The sequence below is a fragment of the Dendrobium catenatum genome, unplaced genomic scaffold (assembly GCF_001605985.2).
Source record: "Dendrobium catenatum unplaced genomic scaffold, ASM160598v2 fragScaff_scaffold_1356, whole genome shotgun sequence".
NCBI lineage: Eukaryota > Viridiplantae > Streptophyta > Magnoliopsida > Asparagales > Orchidaceae > Dendrobium > Dendrobium catenatum.
The window spans coordinates 99977-116084 of NW_021319818.1; the positions used below are offsets into that span (position 1 = coordinate 99977).

The 16108-nt window shown below is 33.6% G+C and overlaps 1 long non-coding RNA gene across 1 annotated transcript; it reads right to left on the minus strand.

The window, feature by feature from the left end:
* Window positions 1-6890: 6890 nt before the first annotated feature.
* On the minus strand, window positions 6891-15713 carry LOC114580869. The gene is made up of 3 exons (XR_003702483.1): window positions 15496-15713; window positions 7686-7809; window positions 6891-7579 (listed from the first exon to the last, which is right to left on the minus strand). It is a non-coding gene; the product is annotated as an uncharacterized LOC114580869 (long non-coding RNA).
* Between the last annotated feature and the right edge of the window lie 395 nt (window positions 15714-16108).

The following is a 16108-nucleotide window of genomic DNA, read 5'->3' on the forward strand; positions in this document are numbered from 1 at the left end:
CGGAGCCCACAAGAGAATCACAAAAACTTGCTTAAGTATTGGGCTTCAAGAAACCCTAAAAATTCAAGTTACTTGTCATTGTTCTTATAATATGATCAATTTAAAATTAGACCCATCTAATATGATGTAAACAGTTGTTTAGATGAACTATTTAACTTTTTGAACACATCGTAGTGTACGATCCAAAGATCATCCAATATGATCTATTAGCTCTTCTCGCTAATTTGTACAAGACAATTACCGTGATGATTAGAAATCATTTATGTAAGTCATTCCATACTTTTATCATCATACATTACAATTAGTTGATTTCAAGTAAGTCATCCAGTACGATATGAATATAGTGCAGTATGATTAGTTCAAAAATCATGGTTTCATTTCGTATAATCTTTGGGATGATCAAATTTTATTTCAGAAATCATTTTGTGAGATCAATATTATATAGTATGATCTACTATCATTAATTAATTATGACTTAATTGACTAATTATGGGATTAATTTAAATAAGATTGCAAATGTTAGTACAGTACGATAAGTTCAATTATCAAATTTTGGAAATCTTACTAAATTTATCCGGCTGCTAGAGCATTTTAATAGTAATGAATCATACATTATGATCCTGATCGTACAATATAATTAGTTCATAAAAACTCATTTCTACATTAGCTATTAGGCTTATTATTTTTATACTAATCATATATTACGATTGTAAGTCATATAGTATAATTAGTTAATAAAAAATAACTTTTAATATGTATATATATATATATATATATATTCACATCTAAAATCTAATTTTGGAGATCTAAAGGGTGCACTAGTTTGCGACAAATATGATTTATTATGGGGAGTATATCATTTTTTTAGGGGGAGGGGGGTATTTATTGACCACTAACTTCCTACCACATCATTTATAAGTCCCAATTGAACTGGCCCCTTCTTTCATTTTCAAAAATCACATGCACAAAAAAAAAATTTGGGATTCTCGCATCTCATTTTCCTTCAATCTAACATAGAACATCGTTCTCTCTTTCTCATGTTCACTCGACACCGTATGCAGGAAGCCCACTTACTCCCTTTAGTCTCCCTCAACCACATGAAAGAATAACCCAACCATAGCAGTACCCCTGTGCGACCTCGCTAACCCCATCAACCTGATCGCAACCTGACCTCCCTTTCTCTTTTTCTATGGGATGCATGTAGAAGCCCAAGGTATTGGCCCTCTCCCTCGTTTTCTAGATCCCTCACTCAAGAACCAAATAACTTGATCCCCTCTCTCTCATCTCTCTCTATTTTGTATGCCAAAAGTTGAAGCCCTCTCGACCTCCTACCCGTCCTTCTTAACTCGACCTCCCCTCATCCATTTTTAACGTCATCGACCCACTCGATGTCCTACACCTGTCTAACCCAAAAAATTTCTTTCATTTTTATTATTAATAAAAAAAATATTCTCATTGACACTGCCATCATCATCATCTTGCATAGAGGTAAATTTTTTTCTTTCTTTCTTTCTTTCTTAAAAAATAAGTGATGAAGACACGCATTTGTCATATCTTTGATCTAACAAGGAGAAAATAATAAGAGCACATGAAGACATGTGTTTGCAATATCTTTGATCTGGTCGAGAGAAATAAATGATATGAAGACCTTGCTTCGTCGTATTTTTAATTTGGTAGGGAAAAACAAAAGGCAAGTGCCTACATGACTCCGGCTATAAGGGGGGTGGTATGTCAAGAGATTATCAAAATTTTAAATGAAAAAGGACCTCACAATTAATTTTTTTTTTAAATAAGAATAAAAAAATCATATGCATCAATTTTAACATTTTAAGCAAATGAAAATATTTTCCTTATAAATGATTGCTTGTTACCTATGGTTTTGGAGATTTAAATAGGATGATTTATACATAGTAATGAGCTGCACAAAATAACATCCAATATGCTAGAAAAAATACAACTAAACATGAAAATTTGTTTGAGTTTTAATATTAATAGAAAGGGGTAATAAATTGAAGATTAATTCTAAAGCTTGGGAGGGATTTGAAGTCATTTTGTTCTACAATGAATGATTACATATTTTCCTTTTTTTAAAAGAAATTTTACACAAATCATCAAATTCATATTTCAAATAATTCATATATCTCACAAAGTGATTTCCAAACCCAAAAAATTACACTTGGAAATACAATGAGTAAAGTTCATCATGCAGGAACAATATGCAAAGTGTATTATACATTAACAATGTAGCATGGATTATGTAGGAATAATATACAAAATGCATCAGGTAGGTGTATCAAACATGTATACTAACGAATATACATAATGCACTATGTAAAGTGTATTTAAAGCGCAAATGTAGCATGCATGTGTACTAAACAGCATATGAAATACATTACACAAGAATGAGTATAAATGCATTATGTGAGAACAGTATACAAAATGTGTGATGCGAGTACAATGTATTATAAAATTGCATTAATCAAAATGCAAATGTTGTATGCATAAGAAAATAAAAATAGATTATGCAAGTGCATCATACATTATAGACATGTATTGAATGTATAAAATGTATTATGCAGATATGCATGAGCATTAAATAATGTGTTAAATTCATTATGCAAATATACTGCAAAATTCCGCATGTGATTCGATCTTTACAACAAATTTTTAAATATAAAATTTGAGAATGCTCTGCAGATTTGCTAAAATGCTTTAACATCCCAACAATAGATGTACTGACAAGAAATTTTAACTAAACGGGGCTATTTAATTCAAAACATAAGATTCCAATCTAACAAAAAGTTTAAATTCTTAAAATGAAATCCATCACAAAAACCTTTAAAAAAAATTCCACCCAAACTTCGCATTAATTTGGTGAGGATGATGAATGGAAGAACAACTTCAGCTCACAAAATGAAGATGTCTTGTTGAATATATTACTACAATTTATTCTCAATTAATTTCTTACTAGCAAGGATGTGGCATGTGTCCTCTGACCGAATAATTTTACTACAAAATGACACTATTATATTATGGTCATGGCCAAAGCTCGTATTGTCCCTAATGGTTAAAACCCTCTTTAAGTAATGAATTATCGAGTGCACCCGATAAGATAGAAAACTCTTTATCATCTAACATTGACTTAAACTCACCCCGTTAAATAAACATCTACCCTATATCATTAAGGTACCCTTAAATGATGCAACATATGACTACTGACAATGATCCTTCTATCAATTTGGTTCAACTACCTCCTCATTTTCCTTCAATCTCATGTAGAACAACGTTCTCCACTTTCTCATGTTCACTTGACACCGTATGCAAGAAGCCCTCTTACTCCCTCTAGTCTCCCTCAACCACCTAAAAGAATAACCCAACCATAGCAGTACCCCTGTGCGACCTCGCCAACCCCATCAACCTGATCCCAACCCGACCTCCCTGTCTCGTTCTCTCTGGGATGCATGTAGAAGCCCAAGCTATTGGCCCTCTCTCCCCCTCATTTGCTAGATCACACTCAAGAACCAAATAACCTGATCCCCTCTCTCTCATCTCTCTATTTTGCACGCCAAAAGTTGAAGCCCTCTCAACCTCCTACCCGTCCTGCTTAACCAACCTTCCCTCATCCAATTTTAACGCCATCGATCTAATCGACCTCATACACCTGTCTAACCAAGCCAATTTCTTTCCTTTATTATTATTATTAAAAAAATTATTCTCATTGACACTGCCATCATCATAATCTTGCATAGAGGTAAATTTCTTTCTTTCTTTCTTTCTTAAAAAATAGGTGTTGAAGACCTGCATTTGTCATATCTTTGATCTATCAGGGAGAAAATAATAAGATCACATGAAGACATGTGTTTGCAATATCTTTGATCTAGTCGAGACAAATAAATGATATGAAGACCTTGCTTTCATATTTTTAATCTGGTAGGGAAAAACAAAAGGCAAGTGCCTACCTTACACTTGCTACAAGGGGGGTAGGATGTCGAGAGGTTGTCAAAATTTTAAATGAAAAAGGACCTCACAATTAATTTTTTTTAAATAAGAATAAAAAAATCATATGCATCAAATTTTAAATTTTAATCAAATGAAAATATTTTCTTTATAAATGATTGCTCGTTACCTATGGTTTTGGAGATTTAAATAGGATGATTTATACATAGTTATGAGCTACACAAAATAACATCCAACATGCTACAAAAATAGAACTAAACAAGAAAATTTGTTTTAGTTTTAATATTAATAAAAAGGGGTAATAAATTGAAGATTAATTCTAAAGCTTGGGAGGTATTTGAAGTCATTTTGTTCTACAATGAATGATTGCATATTTTTCTTTTTTTAATTTTTTACACAAATCATCAAATTCATATTTTCAAATAATTCATATATCTCACAAAGTGATTTCCAAACCCAAAACATTACACTTGGAAATACAATGTGTAAAGTTCATCTTGCAGAAACAATATGCAAAGTATATTATACATTAACAATGTAACATGCATTATGTAGGAATAATATACAAAATACATCAGGTAGGTGTATCATACATGTATACTAACAAATATACATATTGCACTATGTAAAGTGTATTGAAAGCGCAAATGCAGCATGCATGTGTACTAAACAACATATGAAATACATTACACAAGAATGAGTTTAAATGCATTATGTGAGAACAGTATACAAAATGTGTGATGCAAGTACGAATGTATTATAAAATTGCATTAATCAGAATGCAAATGTTGAATGCATAAGAAAATGAAAATAGATTATGCAAGTGCATCATACATTATAGACATGTATTGAATGTATAAATTGTATTATGCAGATATGCATGAGCAATAAATAATGTGTTGAATTCGTTATGCAAATATGCTGCAAAATTCCGCATGTGATTCGATCTTTACAACAAATTTTTAAATATAAAATTTGAGAATGCTCTGGAGATTTGCTAAAATGCTTTAACATCCCAATAATAGATGTACTAACAAGAAATTTTAACTAAATGGAGCTATTTAATTCAAAACATAAGATTCCAATCCAACAAAAAGTTTAATTTCTTAAAACAAAATCCATCACAAAAACTTAAAAAAAAATTCCACCCACACTTCGCATTAGTTTGGTGAGGATGATGAATGGAAGCATAACTTCAGCTCATAAAATGCAGATGTCTTGTTGAATGTATTACTATAATTTATTCTTAATTAATTTCTTACCGGCAAGGACTGGCACGTGTCCTCTGACCGAAAGGTTTTACTACAAAATTACACTATTATATTATGGTCATCGCCAAAGCCCATATGGTCCCTAATGGTTAAAACCCTCTTTAAGTAATGAATTATCAAGTGCACTCGATAAGATATAAAACTATTTATCAGCTTACATTGACTTAAATTCACCCCCTTAAACAAACACCTACCCTATATCATTAAGGTACCCTTAAATGAAGCAACATATGGCTACTGACAACGATCCTTCTATCAGTTTGGTTTGACTACCTCCTTAATTAAGTAGATTAGGGATGATGATAGCTTGGGGCGACATAATCATGATATCTTAATCGGACCTATCATTATTCCCCCATCACCTATTTTAAGTATATAGTGATAGATTTCAAGTCATAAACATCAAAATTAAAATCCATATTCAAACCCTAAAATCACTGCTATTTTGAACTAGGTAATTATTGCGACTTATTTGAACGACTAGCCTTAATTGAAGGTTCTCTCTAGTTATCTAGAGAAGTAATTAACCATAAGGGCTTGAGCCTATGTGAAATACCATAACTCTGATCATAAAGTCCTAACAAAATGAGGGCAAAATTTTTGGGTAGTGCCTTGTCCAAAACCTAATTTGCTTTATGAAAGTTTACACCATAACTTAAATATGTTAAAACTCTCCTGTTAATTAAGAGGCGAAGAGAGGCTGGGATACAAAATTTTTGAGCCCACAGCTTAGGCTTGGCATCGACGTAGCAATTCTTACAAATTATTCAGAGTTTATAGGTATTGAAGTGCAACAACTTATACAGATGAGGACACTAATTTTGTTCTCTACGTTTTTTATATCAAAAGTATTGAACCAGAATTTATTCTCCCATTCAATCACCATTATAGAAAATTAATTTAATTAATTTTTAAAAACATTTCTAGAGTCATTCATGGGCTGATAAATATTAGAGAAATTAATTAAATAAATAAATTCCTTGTTTTCAATTTCCTTTCTTTTGGTCTACTTATTAAATTGTCATTCATTATGTGCATTAATTCACTTTTATTTTGATTTCTTATTATTTAGTCTATGTATTAAATTGGCATTCATTATGGTTATTAATTCATCTTTTTTATTTCGTTTCATTTAGTATATATATTAAATTAAAATTCATTACGGGTGTCAATTCACTTTTCATTTTTATTCACTATATTGCATCTATAAATATCACATAAAGCTTGGAATATTATAAGGATAATAATTCATTCCCTTTAAATTATTTCTACAAATGAATTCTTTTAATGGTTATGAAAATATGTTGTCCAAATGGACCATAACCGTGATGTTCTTCTTGCATTTTTAATATAACCTATTGATCAAATAAAATTAACATGTCTTGATTATCTCCATAATTTCATGATGTCTTCATATTACAATCAATTGGAGTTTATTTTTGTGCTTCACCCATTGGATTAAAGGGAGAAAAAAGAAAAGAAAAATCTTGGCTTATGGTCTTGAACAAATATTACCATATAATCTATTTTTTATATAAGCATTAGTGGCTATAGTATTCTTATAGTTAAAATTGGCCTATCCGTTTTTATGGTTCACTTATTTTTAAGGTGGTTTTTTTTTCCCATATAAAATTGAGTCTCTCCCTTAACTCAACCCTCAACCAACTTCAAGACCTTGGTTCAAAAAATGAAACATCTAGTATTGAATAAGTTTCTTGTTCTTGATCTGGTTTGTGCTGAAACTTTTGCCACCACTAACTTTTATCCATTGTGCTATTGATTGTAAACTTTTGTAGAAGAATATTTGGTTCGTTTAAAACAATTAAAAAAAAAAAAAAGCGGAAAAGCATTGTTTTGAATTTTGTTTGGCTACCTGAAAGTTGGTTTGATATGTAACGCAACTTTTGAACTTGCTCTGCCCGTTTTTGGCGTAATGTGTTGACAGGCTTGTCATTCGCAATTTGCAGAATATCTAAAAATTGAATCAGAGCAAAACTCGTGGCTGAGGAGCTAGGACTCGATCATCAGTGGAAATCTGTAAAGTATAGGGATGCCTCCGAGCAAGACCAAGAGAAACTTAGGTTAGCCATTGAAGATGAGGATGTTATTCCATGTAATGAACATTGGGCGGTGAAATTAGGCATTAAACTCTATTACAGCGTCAGCCTCAGCCAATCTCCATTGTTCAGAAAACACTGCTTTGGAACGATTGCTCGAAGGCAGAAGAAAATAATCTTTGCTGGAAAGTGGTATGGAAAGGTGTGGATGTCAAACCAAGTGCATCCTTATTTACCTGATCAAAACTTCCCAGATGATGATGATAACATAGATGTGCGTTTGGAGGCTAATAGCTACACAGAAAATGTGAACCAATTAGTTCTATCTAGAAGGAATTTATTAAATAACTACACTGCCGATAGGCGGAAATCTGGTAATAAGAGGACAAAATCAGAGTACCTTTCAAGCGCTCGAAAACATGCACATGCCAGGCTTGACAAAGATTGTAATGCTAGATATGCAGAGGAGAATTCTGGATATGCTGGAAATGCAGATTGTGACCCAAATACAGATAGGTCCGAAGCTGAAACAGATATAGAGGAGGATGATGAACAAGCAATTTAAGGAAGAAGAAACTCCACAAATAACAATGCGGTGGCTAGAAGGAAATCTGATCAGAAGAAATATATCCACCTTGCATGAACCATAATGTCTTTAATTGAACGATTAAAATCAATCCAGGCCATTAATTTCTTTGATGTTACATCACAAAAATACTGTAAAAAAGAACAGCAAAGTCTTAGCAGCAAAGCAATCACCAAATGTCCATCAGCATCAAAGTTATTTCCTTTCTCAGTGGTGCCCACTTAATCTAAGTAGTAAGTGAAAATTGATCAGCGAGGTTTCAGCACATAGAGAACCTCCCTTTCTCAGTAGTCTTCTTACTGCCAACGCTCCTGTACACTTACTTTACAAAGCTGAAAGCAAATTAATGTTCAACTCCCTCTTTAAATTCTTGATTCTTTTTGACACTCTACTGCTGTTGGTTAAGCTGCTGCTAAACAAACAGATCAAATGGTAGAAAAGATAGATGGATGTTTCATTTGATAGTGACAGATTTTGGACATATATATGGCTCAGATTCTTTTATGTTTCAGGACTCCATTAATTCACAGGAGTTCAAGCTTTCCAATGTAAGGAGGCAAAATGGCGTTGCGTTGTTAGAGATGTTGGGGTGGTTGGCATTTAATTGCTGATTATATCCACCTTCTCTTGATTTCAGCTATTTGAGGCCTATCCTCTTCTGCGTTTCTACTGTGTCCAGAATTGGTGAAAGCTTAGCAGAAGGGAGATAGATGTGGAAGAAGGATTGTTTACCTAAGGGAGAGTTGAGGAGGGGAGCTTGGACAGAACACGATGACAAGCTTCTTTCAGATTATATTGAATCTCATGGTCTTGGAATATGGAGAAGCTTGCCAGCAAAAGCAGGTAAATTTGTTATACAATTTTTATGTTTTCTTTTGAATTTTTTATTACTTGCATCATGATAATTTGAAGGCTTGAGCTTTCTAATAAAAAGATTCTTATTGCTAAATAAAAAGACTAATCAAGATTACAGAATGATAGGAAAAGGATCATTGTTCATAATATTTAAAAGAAACTTTCCACTCTCTTCTTCTTGTTGAATTTGAAAATGCTGTGAACGAAATCAAAGGATAAATTAGACAGAAGATAATATACATAGAAAACAGAGATTTTGTGATTTGAAGATAAATCATATTAAACATCTTTGAGATTCTCCCTATCCTAAAATTTGATCCCAATTTTTTTATAACAAATTTATGAATTCATTTATTTGTATCTTTGTCTTCCTACTTAATCTTCATAGAAGAAAGCCTTTTTAACCTCGAGTAATACTTAAGAAGCAGCACTAATTGGTAGTGTTTACTAAAACAATTAGTAAAAAAAAACCAATCTTCAAAAACAATTAGAACACATATCTCAAAAAAAAGGTTGCCATTGATGCCTCTGAGAGCCAATCTTCTTCTAAAACTGTCACCACCACAACCATTACTTCTACTACAATGCCTCTCTACAACAACAACAACAACAACAACATCAAGCCTTTATCCCACTACGTGGGGTCGGCTACATGAATCCTTTTTCTCCATTGTGTCCTATTAAAAGCCAAATTCTCGTTTAAATCTAATAAAGAAAGGTCATTCCTAATATTTTCTAACCAAGTCTTTTTAGGTCTACCCCTACCTTTCTTAACACAAGTCAAATCTAATACCTCTACTCTCCTAACCGGGTCGTCGGAAGGCCGCCTTTTTATGTGACCAAACCATCTAAGGCGACTCTCTCTAATCTTATCTTCTACTGGAGCTACTCCAACCTTTTCACGTATATGCTCATTTCGTATCCTATCTCTAAGGGTAAAGCCACTCATCCATCTAAGCATCCTCATCTCTACCACACTTAACTTAGTATTATGCTTCTCTTTTAATGGCCAACATTCGGCACCATAAAGCATTGCAGGCCTCACTACCATCTTATAGAATTTTCCCTTAAGTTTGAGGGGTACATTTCTATCACATAACAAGCCCGATGCATTCCGCCACTTCAACCATCCAACTTGAATTCTGCTGATAATATCCCCATCTATTTCACCATCACTCTGAACAATAGATCCAAGATATCTAAAACGTGTACTCTTATTAATGACTTGATCGCCCAAAGTCACAATCCCCTCACTAGGACTATTACTACTAAAATTACACTCCATATATTCCGTTTTAGATCTACTCAAGCGAAAACCTTTAGACTCTAAGGTTGACCTCCATAATTCAAGTTTACCTTCAACTCCCTCTCTAGTCTTATCAACAAGAAGAATATCATCAGCAAAAAGCATACACCAAGGTACATCATCTTGCAAATGTCTAGTGAGAACATCCATGACTAAAGCAAATAGATATGGGCTTAAGGCTGATCCTTGATGTAACCCAACCGAAATAGGGAAATACTTGGTCAATCCACCTTGTGTTTGAACACAAGTAATAGCTCCTGCATACATATCTTTAATGATTTGAATATAAGCATTATTGACTCCTTTCTTTTCAAGAACTCTCCATAGCACTTCTCTTGGAACTTTATCATATGCTTTTTCTAAATCAATAAATATCATATGTAGATCCTCCTTATTTCCTCTATATTTTTTCATCAAACCTTTGAATAAATGTATGGCTTCCATAGTCGACCTACCCGGCATGAATCCAAATTGATTTTGAGAAACATTAGTATCACGCCGCAACCTATGCTCCATAACTCGGTCTCATAGTTTTAAAGTATGACACATTAACTTAATACCTCTATAATTCGTGCAATCCTGTGCATCGCCTTTATTCTTAAAAATAGAAATTAATACACTCATTCTCCACTCATCTGGCATCTTTTTAGTCTTCAAAATAGTATTAAAAAGTTTAGTAAGCCAAGAAATCCCTTCATCTCCTAAGCATTTCCACACCTCTATTGGAATATCATCAGGTCCAACAGCTTTTCCACCCTTCATTCTATTTAAAGCCTCTCTAACTTCAGTTTTACTAATACGCCGATAAAAACAGAAATCTTTACTTTCATTTAGGGTGCTAAGGTCACTATAGTCAATCTTATTTTCACACTCTTCATTAAAAAGTTTAGCAAAATATCTCATCCACCTTTGTTGAATATCATCTTCTAAGAAAACTATTTTTTGATCTTCATCCTTAATACACTTCACTTGAACTAAATCCTTACTACTCCTATCTCTTTGTTTGGCTAACTTATACATATATCTTTCTCCCTCCTTAGTATTTAATCTATTATATAAATCACTAAAAGCTAATGTATTTGCATCGCATATTGCTTTCTTAGAATCCTTACGAGCCATTTTATATAATTCCCAATTATCAGAATTTTTAAAATTAAACCAATTTTTATAACTACAATGCATATCTCAATCAAAAATTCAGGCAATGAGAATGCAAACAAGAGAGAGAATGAAGGATCGGTAACTAGCATGGTTAAATCCAAGATAATTAAGTGTGCAAATGACTTACCCACATATGAAACTGAATATTTGAATAAGAATAATTCATTTAGTCATGAAGAACATCTAACCATGAAGCTTCAAGGTCATGAACAAGTTTGTCTTCCAGATTCTGCTTCATCTGATTTTGGTTTTGGCCTGGAGTTGAGCTTTGGTGAGTTAAGTAACAGTTCAGTTTTCTCTGATTATGAATGGAAAGATGTCAAGAGTATTGCTAGTCCTTCAGTAATAGGGGATGTTTTCAACAGCAAAAGGATGGAAAGAAATGAGGAGATGCACCCATTTATTGCTGAAGTTGAGTGGGAGTCTTTAATCAAGTCATGTGAAGCAATATAAGGTTTAACATAGAATTATACATTGTGTCCAGCTCTACTTGTAATAATTTGAAGTTTCATGAAAGAATAATACAATATTGGTAAATTTCCATAATGATTTGCACATTAATGGTATACAGCATCCATGCTTCATTCATGAAAATCAATCGAAATTTGATTGATAGTTATCTCTTACCTTAATATATTGATCATAATTCTATATTAGCAGGAGCTTATGGATCATTAGACTCTTTTTTCAAGTTTATTGAGTTCTCAGTTATTTTAAGATGCATACAAATCTGAGATTTAAATGAGACTAAAAAGAGAATTTGAAATTGGTTGATTGGATACTCTAAATGAAGAAGGTGAATAAACAAAAACATATAAATCAATACAGAGAATGACAAAAGAAATTCAAGCAAGAAATTTGCTAGTTTGACGTAACATGTAAATGTATGTGTATTTTAACATCATTGAATAACAAGTTAAGGAGCATGTGGATCATACCTTTCTGAAAGATTTAAATTTGCTAGTTTGGCATTACATCCTTTTATTTGGTATCGAAGGAAAGAATATAGAGAAGACAAACGGAAGGGAATGTGGTGAAGAGCAAGATTAACATATAGAGAAGTAGTTGATACAAAATTAAAGAGGAATTAGGGTGGAGGAGCAGAGGATAATAGAAGAAGAGCAAGACATAAATATAAACATGAATTAAGAAAATAGGAAGAAGAAGAATTAAACAATTTCTCTCCAATTGAAAACTTCTAATGAGAATTGCCAGGGTTCTCTTTCTATCCCTCTCTCTTTATTTCACAAGTGTCAAGCTTCCCAAAGAAATTCTCTATCCTACAAAAATCATGAACATTCGAGCCACCCACTTAAAATAAGAATCTCTATCATAAAAAAAAATTAGGTTAGATCATTCTGACCAAAATTTGGCTATAATAATTTTAAATTAACTAAATTTGTTTTGAGAAAAATACAATACAAACTATTCATATATTATGCCTTTCTCAAAGGAAATCAAATGGATTTGAAATTTTTTTGGTTTGCCATCAGAATTTGCAAAAAAAAAAAAAGAGTACACTTCGATATCTCTGTAGAGATGTAAGATGAAAATATATATTTTAAATACAATGCGGAAAAGTTTGATCTGCACCCATTTTATTTGAAATACAGTTCCATTTATATTAATTTTGTTTATGCAACTTTTGAACTTGCTCCACCCATTTTTTGCGTAATGTGTTGACAGAATTGTAATTCGTAATTTTCAGAGTATCCAAAAATTGAATCAGAAGCAAAACTCGTGGCTGAGGAGTTGGGCCTCGATCATCAGTATTTTTAATGACAATGACAATGCTATGTGATTTGGACTATTTTGTAATAATACACTGATTTTCTCAACGAGCATGTTAAAATGTTTATAAAATTGGAAATCATGTTTGTAAAAATATTCGTTAGTGCTACTGAAAAGATTACTATTGCTAATCGACCTTGCGCAAGAAGACGAAGAAAGGATGACTCTGTAATGAAGTATATTAAATCGCTGATGCAATATGAGTATAATATACAAGCAACAATTGGAAGAAGAACATGAAATTTAATTGTTAATGAGAAATATCGATAATAAGATATTACCATTCTTATACATGGCCTCCATCACTATATTCCTGAAGCTACTAGACAAAGTGACAATGTTTGAGAAGTTGAATTTATCTAAGTTTGAAAATCATCCAGACAAATTTAGAAGAAATAAGGCTCTAGACATCAATAGGGTGAAGTATATTCTGCATTATCTTTAAGAATTGACAAAGAAAAACAACTCATTTATAAGGAGTATAGAGGAAAGCAATTGGTCAATCCTAAACCTCAACCAAAATTTGTGTTGGGAGGAAACGACAAGTCTAAGATTTTTCATGATTGAGAACGTTTAAAGCTAGGAACTGATGATCGAAAATTATAGTGTTACATTTATTATTATAAACCTGCAGGTTGTGCTAAAAATTCCATCTATAGAATATAGAATAAAGCTATATTTCCTAAAAGAGGGGTACCTTCTAAAACCAATTAATATCTTTTACTAAATTATGTATATGTATCTAACGAGATTTGCAAAGAACGGTCAGCATGACATCTAAAATCTAATGTTGGAGATCCATAGGGTCTACTAATTTGCAATAAATATGATTTGTTATCGGGCGTATATCATATTTGTTGAGAGGCATTTATTGACCACTAACAACCTACCCATGTTTCTTATAACTCCCCAAATGATACAATTGAATTAGTGTCTCCTTTCATTTTCAAAAATCGCATGCAAGGAACCAAACTCGAGGATGCTCGACTCTCATTTTCCTTCAATCGCACATGGAATGCCCCAAGCTCCTCTTTCGTGTTTAGCCGACGCCGCATGCATGAAGCCCACTTGCTCCTTCTAGTCTCCCTCGACCGCACGCAAGAACAACCCAACCACAATAGTACCCCTGTGCGACCTTGCTAACCCCATCGTCCCGATCCCAACCTGACCTCCCTTTCTCGTTCGCTGTAGGACGCAAGCAGAAGCCCTTGATGTTGACCCTCTCTCCCTCTTTCTCTCTTGATCCCGCATGCAATACTCGAAGAAATTGATCCCCTCTCTCTCTCGTCTCTCTATTTTGCACGCCAAGGGTTAAAGCCCTCTCCACATCATACCCATCCTGCTTCACTAGACCTCCCCTCATCCTATTCTAATGTCGCCGACCTACTCGACCTCCTGCACCTGTCTGACCAAGCTAATTTCTTGCTTTTATTATTATTATTATTATTATTATTATTATTATTATTATTATTATTATTATTAAAAACTATTCTCATTGACACTACCATTGTCATCATCATCGCTCACCATACACAAAGGTATAAATTTCTTACTTGCTTAAAAAATAGGTTTTTAAAGCTCGCATCCATCGTATCTTTAATTTGGCTAAGAGAAAATAACAAAAACACATGAAGACATGTATTTGTTGTATCTTTGATTCGACCGAGAGACAAATTATGTGAAGACCTCACGCCATCGTATTTTTGATCTAGTTGGAAAAAACAAAAGGCAAGTACCTATCCGACCTCTCCAACACGGGGGGTGAGATATCGGGCGATTACCAAATTTTAAATGACAAAGGACCCCACAATAATTTTTTAAAAGAAAATAAGAATAAAAAATCATATACATCTAATTTAACATTATATTCAACTGAAAATATTTTCTTTCTAAATACAGATAGGTCCGAAGCTGAAACAGATATAGAGGAGCATGATGAACAAGAAATTTTAGGAAGAAGGAACTCCACAAATAACAATGCTGTGGTTATTTTAGGAAGAAGGAACTTTTGAAGCTGACACTGATTCAGAGGGCAAAAAACAAGCAAGTGTGCCTAGAAAGATTTTACCAAACAATAATGCTGTTGCTAGGAAGAAATCTGGCAAGAAGGGGAAAAGATTAAAGGATAGTTGCAACATGAAAGCTGCGCAAACAAGGTCAGGCAGCTCTGCAAAAACTGGATGTGCAGAGGATGATTTCTCGATGAAATGTGGTAGGTGTTTTAACTGTGTTAGTCCATCTATAAAAGGAACCAATCAAGATCAACGCAGTATGCAGCTCCGCAAGCGGCGGCTGAAATCTGGTGAGGCAAATGTTTTAGTAGCACCTGAGAAGCCTAACAATAGAAAGAAGATTAAGAAGGCCCTTGATTATGTTCCTGACAAAGAAAATTTCTCGTGTGATATTGAGGGCTGCTGCATGAATTTCAGTACAAAGCATGACCTTTGTTTGCACAAACGAGATGTCTGCCCAGAGAAAGGTTGTGGGAAAAAGTTCTTCTCACACAAGTACCTGTTGCAGCATCAGAAGGTGCATTGTGATGATCGGCCCCTCAAGTGCCCTTGGAAAGGCTACAAGATGAGGTTCAAATGGGCATGGGCTCGCACAGAGCACATAAGAGTGCACACTGGTGAACGGCCTTACTCATGCAGGGAACCTGGATGTGCCCTAACTTTTCACTCTTTCTCAGATTTTAGCCAGCATACAAGAATGACAGGTCATTAGTTGGCAATGAAGGATAGAGCATGAGAATTAATTATTTTTTTGAGTTCAGTTGTTGCTAAAAGGTGTGGTAGGCTCCTTCTAGTTAGGTCCCCTCTAATTGATATCCAGCATATCACACAACTCACCTTGGCTTGTTGGTTGAGAGCTTATACTTCCAACTAAGAGGTCTTGGGTTCGAGCCTATGTATGCGTTGTGTGTGTGAGTTTGCCTTAAATGGCCTAAATGTCCCAAAAAAAAAAAAATCCAGCATATCCATTGAAAATTGAGAAAAATAGTCACTATTGACCTAAGTCAACTATTTATTGTGATGGCTTGATCAAGAATTGATCTTAGTTAAAAGTCTAATCAATTAAATGAGGGTAATGGATTTCCCTAGGGTTTTTCCTAAGCTAATAAGTC